The sequence below is a fragment of the Pipra filicauda genome, unplaced genomic scaffold (assembly GCF_003945595.2).
Source record: "Pipra filicauda isolate LSUMZ 115617 unplaced genomic scaffold, ASM394559v2 scaffold22_size4397567_pilon, whole genome shotgun sequence".
NCBI lineage: Eukaryota > Metazoa > Chordata > Aves > Passeriformes > Pipridae > Pipra > Pipra filicauda.
The window spans coordinates 3,516,544-3,522,640 of NW_024104343.1; positions in this window are offsets into that span (position 1 = coordinate 3,516,544).

The window sequence follows — 6,097 nt, forward strand, 5'->3', positions numbered from 1 at the left end:
TTAACTTATCCTTCTTTTCCGTTCTTGGCTCATTTCTGACAGGTTGTTCTCCACCACCATCTTTTGCAGTGTGACTGTGTAATTCTCTCCTTTCAGTAATTTAAAGTCATGTGAAAATTTCCTCCCTTAAATTTTGAATTTCTTTTACCACGATTTTCCACCACATAAGTAATCTGATGAAAATCAAGAGAGGACAAATCTGAAAGAAAAAAGTTTCCTAATACTTCCTCTAAGACTCTGTCCCAAACGGCAGCCTTTATAATTCTGCCCAGTAGCCACACGACTTTGCATCCACCTGAATTCTTTAGTTGTCATGCATTTTTCTGAGCCTTCACACTGACATGGCTGTCCAAATTCTCAGATGGAGGAGGGTTAGGTGGAGCTGGGTTGGAGGGATTGCAAACTGAACCTGCAGCTGTCTTTAGCCACATGTTCACGTAAAATCCCCTATTTCCTGAAGGCTTAAAATTCTTTTTTCCTGGGCATCCCCAAACTAGCTTACTGTGGAGTGACCCAGTCATAATTTACATTTAAGCCTAATTTGGATTCATAAGCAAGGCATTCCTCGGTCTGTTTCACCTGAGGGGCTCTATCCAGCTGGCATGCTCGTAGCATGACTAATGGTGCAGGCTGTGTGTGAAGTACAGCAGCAGCAGGAGGTGATGGGAGTCTTCATTCATTCCTCCAACAGGAGCATGAGTAACCAATGTGGGTTCAATCTCTTCTCAGCAGAAGGATTTTACTCCCACCTTTTGCCCCAATCTTCCATGTAAAAGCTATTCTAATATGGTTTTCTTCTGTGAAAAGCTCTACATTTAAAAGGAATATGTACTTATTTTTATTAGTTAGTGAGAGGAGGTGGGGAGGAGTGTGCACAGAATTTTTGCCAGAACAGTCATGCTATTTAGGCATCCTGGGGCAGTTAGAACTCTTACCTGGGAAAAGGAGAGGGCTGAATTCTGCTCCTTGCTATTGGTTATTTAAAAGCTTTACCTGATGACTGATTAACAAAAAAATTCATGAACGTTAGCCTCTTGGCTGTTGTCTCAACTGGATGCCTAATGCTACTCACGGGTTGAAAAGGAAAGGGAAGAATCTGCCTTGGTAGGAAGTCACCTGCTTGCCACTCTTTCTCCCCCCCTCCTTCCCTCCCTGCTTTCTTCTAACAAGTCTTTTATATCTTTTTTGGATTTAGACCCTGACTGTAGGCTTCAGTCCTTGCATTCCCAAGCTATACTGATACCAAGGAGCATGAAATGAGATTTGCCCTAAGGCACAAAACTCCAGCAATATGCATTTAAAAAGCTTTGTGTGCACACAACTGTCTATTACAGTGGTATTTGAAAAAGAACAAAAATGTATGTTATTATGCTCCTTTGACAGCAGTGCGTACAGACCATGCAAAGTAGAACAGGTCTTGTGGCTTGTATGTTCATTCAGATTTGAAAGCAGAGAATAGAAGAGGCTAAATCAAGATAATTATGACACTTCAAAGTGTTTGCATGCTATTTGGTAGAATCACTTTTCTTAAGACATTTTAACGGATTTGTTCTCAAAAAGCAAAAAGCACTTAAATTACTGATATGTTGCTACATGTGTGTATAAATGTAAATTTTCATTTAACAAAATATGTGTGCTGTTTATTTTATTAAAATGTTGTTTAACAAATATTCTTACTAAAGATGTACACTCAGTACCTGAAAGATAAAAGAAGTCCCTACTCTTTATAACTTTCCCAGTATAAAACTTGAACAAGTAAGATATTATTGCAAAGCAACTGCATCAGAATAAAATTTTAGGGATTAGAGTAGCATTAGTCTAGCTCAAGTTTTTCTTTACACAGCTCAGAGCGTTATCCGGTCTTCATACCTTTGATTTCAGGTATAATTGGGATAGGTGTGTGATAGGCTACACAGCACAATGGAAAGCTAAGGCCAGGTCCTTGTGTTGTTTCTGTATGGCAAGGTCAGTACACCATCTAGAATTTTAGTGTTGTGATGAGACAATCATCATGGACAGAGAGACCATTTTTAAAAGAGACATTTTTCTTTAATTAAAGTAGGACTACACATATGAAAAGCTGAAACATGCAGGATATCTGTAAATTGTAACCAAGTAATTTAGCTAACAGGTTGTTTCTAATCAGGTTAAAGCAGAAAAGCTCTGAATTGTGAGGCAGCTAAGGAGAGGATCAAGTTGTTGAGAGATCAAAATTTATCACCAAAGTGTATTTTCCCAGATCTGAAAGAAACAGAGAGGTCCTTTCCACCCCCACCCCCCGCCCCACCCCACTGGTAACACCACTATAAAAGTATCTAAGACAGTCCATTTACTAGATTATCTTGAAACTTCAGAAACTTGAAAGCGTGTTATATGGGAAGTGTAGTACTGCATAAGCACTCAGACTTCAGCCAGCAAAATAAAAGGGACATTTAATACCCCAACAGTATTAACATTGTATTTACAGCTGCTGCTGCTGCCCACATGAAAAAATGTTTCCCAGGGGCTGAGATCAAAGGTACTGCCACAGTGTGACCTACTATGGGACTACACTATAATAATTTTACAGTTTTAACAGATTGTTTCCAGTGAAAATGTGTGCGATATAAACTGCAGGTGTTCATAAACAGAATGAAAGATTTTTTTTTAATACAGGTTAAAATTTAAATTAGCTACTTGCTTCAGCTGTGCAACAGTCTCATGTTTGAGAAGTACCTCCTTTACCTATAATTTTCAGAGAGCGCATATAATCCTAGAATTTTGATGGGACCAAATGAATCCTGTGTAACTGCTAGCCTATTCTTTCATATTAGACCAGTAGGTTGATAGCAGTTTGTTGTCTGTTTGCTATGGGGTTTTAAAATTAGTTTTTGTAAGGCTATTGATACCTTATATGTAAGGAAGTTTATATGCAAGTGGAAGCTTCTGCATTAAAAATGAGACAGAACCCCCACAGTTATTTTACTTTTCAGAATGTCTTAGCTGAAGGAAACTAGGCTGTCCCTCTCTGTTTTATTTTGCCACCCTGATGAAGGAAACATCATACCCGAAAGGACTTAGAAATGGCAGCACACTGCTTGCCAGACACTGAAGGTTTGTCACCAGAGTGGTGCACAGGCATTTAGCCTTCTGACTCTATTAATGTTAATGGGAGTCAGGCAGTTCAACCTCCATATACCATGCTCTAAACATATCCATTGAAGTCTGGCAAAGAAGCCCTGAGGCTTCCTTGTAAAAGTCTTTGAAACTGCTGCTCTTCTCCTGTAAGATTTGTGATGAAAAACAAGCCAGAAATCTGCCCACAGAGACTTCCATGCAAAAGCTGTGCCTTGGTAGAGATAGGTCTGATGTTTTGGCGTATTACTAAAATCAAAGCACTGTGAGGGGAAGAAGGGTGATGTGAGAGGTACATGCTTCCCATGGGCAATGAACTGGATGGCTTTGTAGCTGCATCTCCAGGCAGGCATTTTCTTTACACATTATATTGAAAGCTGCTGAGAAACACCTGAATCAGGCACCACAGTTCACATCCCCAGCCCTGACAAAGCATTGCTGTTGTATTGTGTTGTTCTGGTCTGGTGCAAAATGGCTATACAGTCAATTTATCTCTCTTCTGGGAGTGTGGAAGGATATTCATGTTTTACAGAGGGCTGACCATAAAAATCTCTCTTTCAGCTCCTCTGTCAGTAGGGAAAATGAGACCATCCCTGCTGCCCCCAGTTATGTGGGGAGCAGGAACTGGGGGAGCTGCCCTTACAGCAGCTGATCAGCTAGTTACCCGAGAGAGGAGGAGACTCAGCCACATCTGTGAATAAGGCCTCAGGGAGGTTGTTCTTCATGCCTTCTGCCATGTGTGGTCTTATCTACAATGCAGTCTGAAGGTAATATTTATTCCCATGTAGATATTGCAACAGGTTCACAGTGCAAAAAATGGTTTCTGGAATGCAATTAAAAAGGGGCAGGAAGCCAGCCTCCAATGCTTTCTTACTTGTACCACCATAAGTGTGAAGTATTATAACCCCCATCATCAAAGCTACTCACTATGAAGGCCCAGGGAGAAAAGAGTCAAATTCTTTCTTACTTTCAAAGATGCCTTAAATTCCTTGACTCTTCAAATGGATAAGTGAAGATAGATGGTTCTGGGTTAAGGCAGTTTGAAGTTATTCTCATATGTCCTCAGAATCACCAAGTTTTTAACAGTGGTCTATTTTTTCACTTCCTGTATTCCTGCAGTTGTGTGGTCCCCTGCAGACTAGGCTGTCTTCCACAAGCCATAAAACAACTTGAGGACTGCCCTGATTTAGACTTGTTTAAAATTCTTCTTGACTGCAGTCATTGCCCAGAAGTGCAGCAGTGCAGGGTGGCAAAAACCAGCCATATTGCAACTAAGAATCTGCCTCCAAATAGGTTTATTTTAATTGAGTGCCACTCAAGACATATCAGGTAACAGATTTCCCGTTAGGAGAACTCATTGAAATTCTTGGTAGCACAGAGGGATATTTCACTGTTTACATCTTTGTATTCATCCATAAAAAATCTCTTGCAAAGCAAATACGTGTCTGGATGAGGGGAATTGAACTTCACGCTTCTGGATGTAACACGATCCCTTCAGAGAAAGAGGTCTCTACTTGCACGCTGCCCGTCCCTTTGCACAAGCAACTGTGCTGTGCACAAGCAGTGCTGCGGATGTGCTGAGACAGGAGCCAGCGAGAGTGGTCCTTTCTTGTCGCTCACTGACCACAACAGGGAGCTGGTTAATAGATGACAGTGAACATGTAGCAGTCCATGTGTCTCTTGCCACCATGTCAGGTCACGTTTCTACCTATGCTACCCTAACCTGTGGGATTTATTTGTCTGTCACTCAAAACAGACTTAATTCACTTCACCAGCAATGTTGCTCTCTGGAGAAGTACCATCTACTGTCACTAACTGACTCCAAAGTAAGATACTCCCACTTTTTTACATGTAAATAGTCATTCTATTTTTAACTTTTAAATTTTTTTTTCTTGAATCAACAGGTAAACTGTAGTTTGTTTTTCTGCTTTTTCATGCTTTTTTTTTCTGTCTCCTACAAGACATCTTGTCAACTAATATTTCAATGAACAGTATTTTTGATTGTTCAGGAAACAAGTTGAGCATTTTCAGAAGCCTCTGAGCTTTACAGAGATGGTGCATATCTTTCTGTGTGTGTTTTAGAAGTGCAAGCTTTTTCTTCCACAGTAAATGAAATGCAACTCAAAAAACCCCAGACAAACATTTTATCAGCAAGAAGCACCACAATGAAACTTTTTACTTGACTTCTTAATGCTTTGATGATTGAAATGGAACATCACACAAATTTAAAAATGAAAAATTAAACAGCTAAAAATAGTCTTCATTTGTTTATGCTGGTTTTCAGCAAACTGTCATGATTAATCTGAGAAGTACTGGTATGATCTTAAGATCACTTTAAAAATAAATTTGCCTTCTTTTTTGCTAAAGATACTGGACAGGAAGATGTACAGTCTCAAAGTAATACTAATATCTTGTCCTTGCAGCAGAGAATGCAAAAGCCACCCGGGGTCATATATTGAGTGTTGATCCACTTCCTATTCAGAGATTACACATATCACAAGCCCAACCAGTAAGGTTAATTTCTAATTCAGTGGCTCACAGAGAGGTATGATGACAACAGATATTTTTAAAATAATGTTTTCCTCAAAGTATAGCACTCCCTAAGCTGAGGATCACATGTTGATCTCAGCATCTTTTTCTTGATAAAGCTTTTCACTGCCGTTGCCATGCCTCACAGGCTACTTGAATCTTCTGTTTGGTTCTGCAAGATTTTGTAAGGTCTTCTTTGGTTTGTTTACTGACATATTGAAAAGGTGGAGGAATTTCCACTGACCCAGTGACCCCAGATGTTTTCCCATCATCTTTGAAAAGAGTTACTCTACTGAATGTGTTTATTCCACTTGATTATAGGAGAAGGGTTTTAGAAATGCATAACTGTGTTCGGCCCATGGTTTTCTGTATGTCCAATTTGACTTCTTGACTAAGAGCTGAAAAAAGGTCAAGATCCTGTGATCAAAATTAAATCCTGCTGCTTATGTGCGCT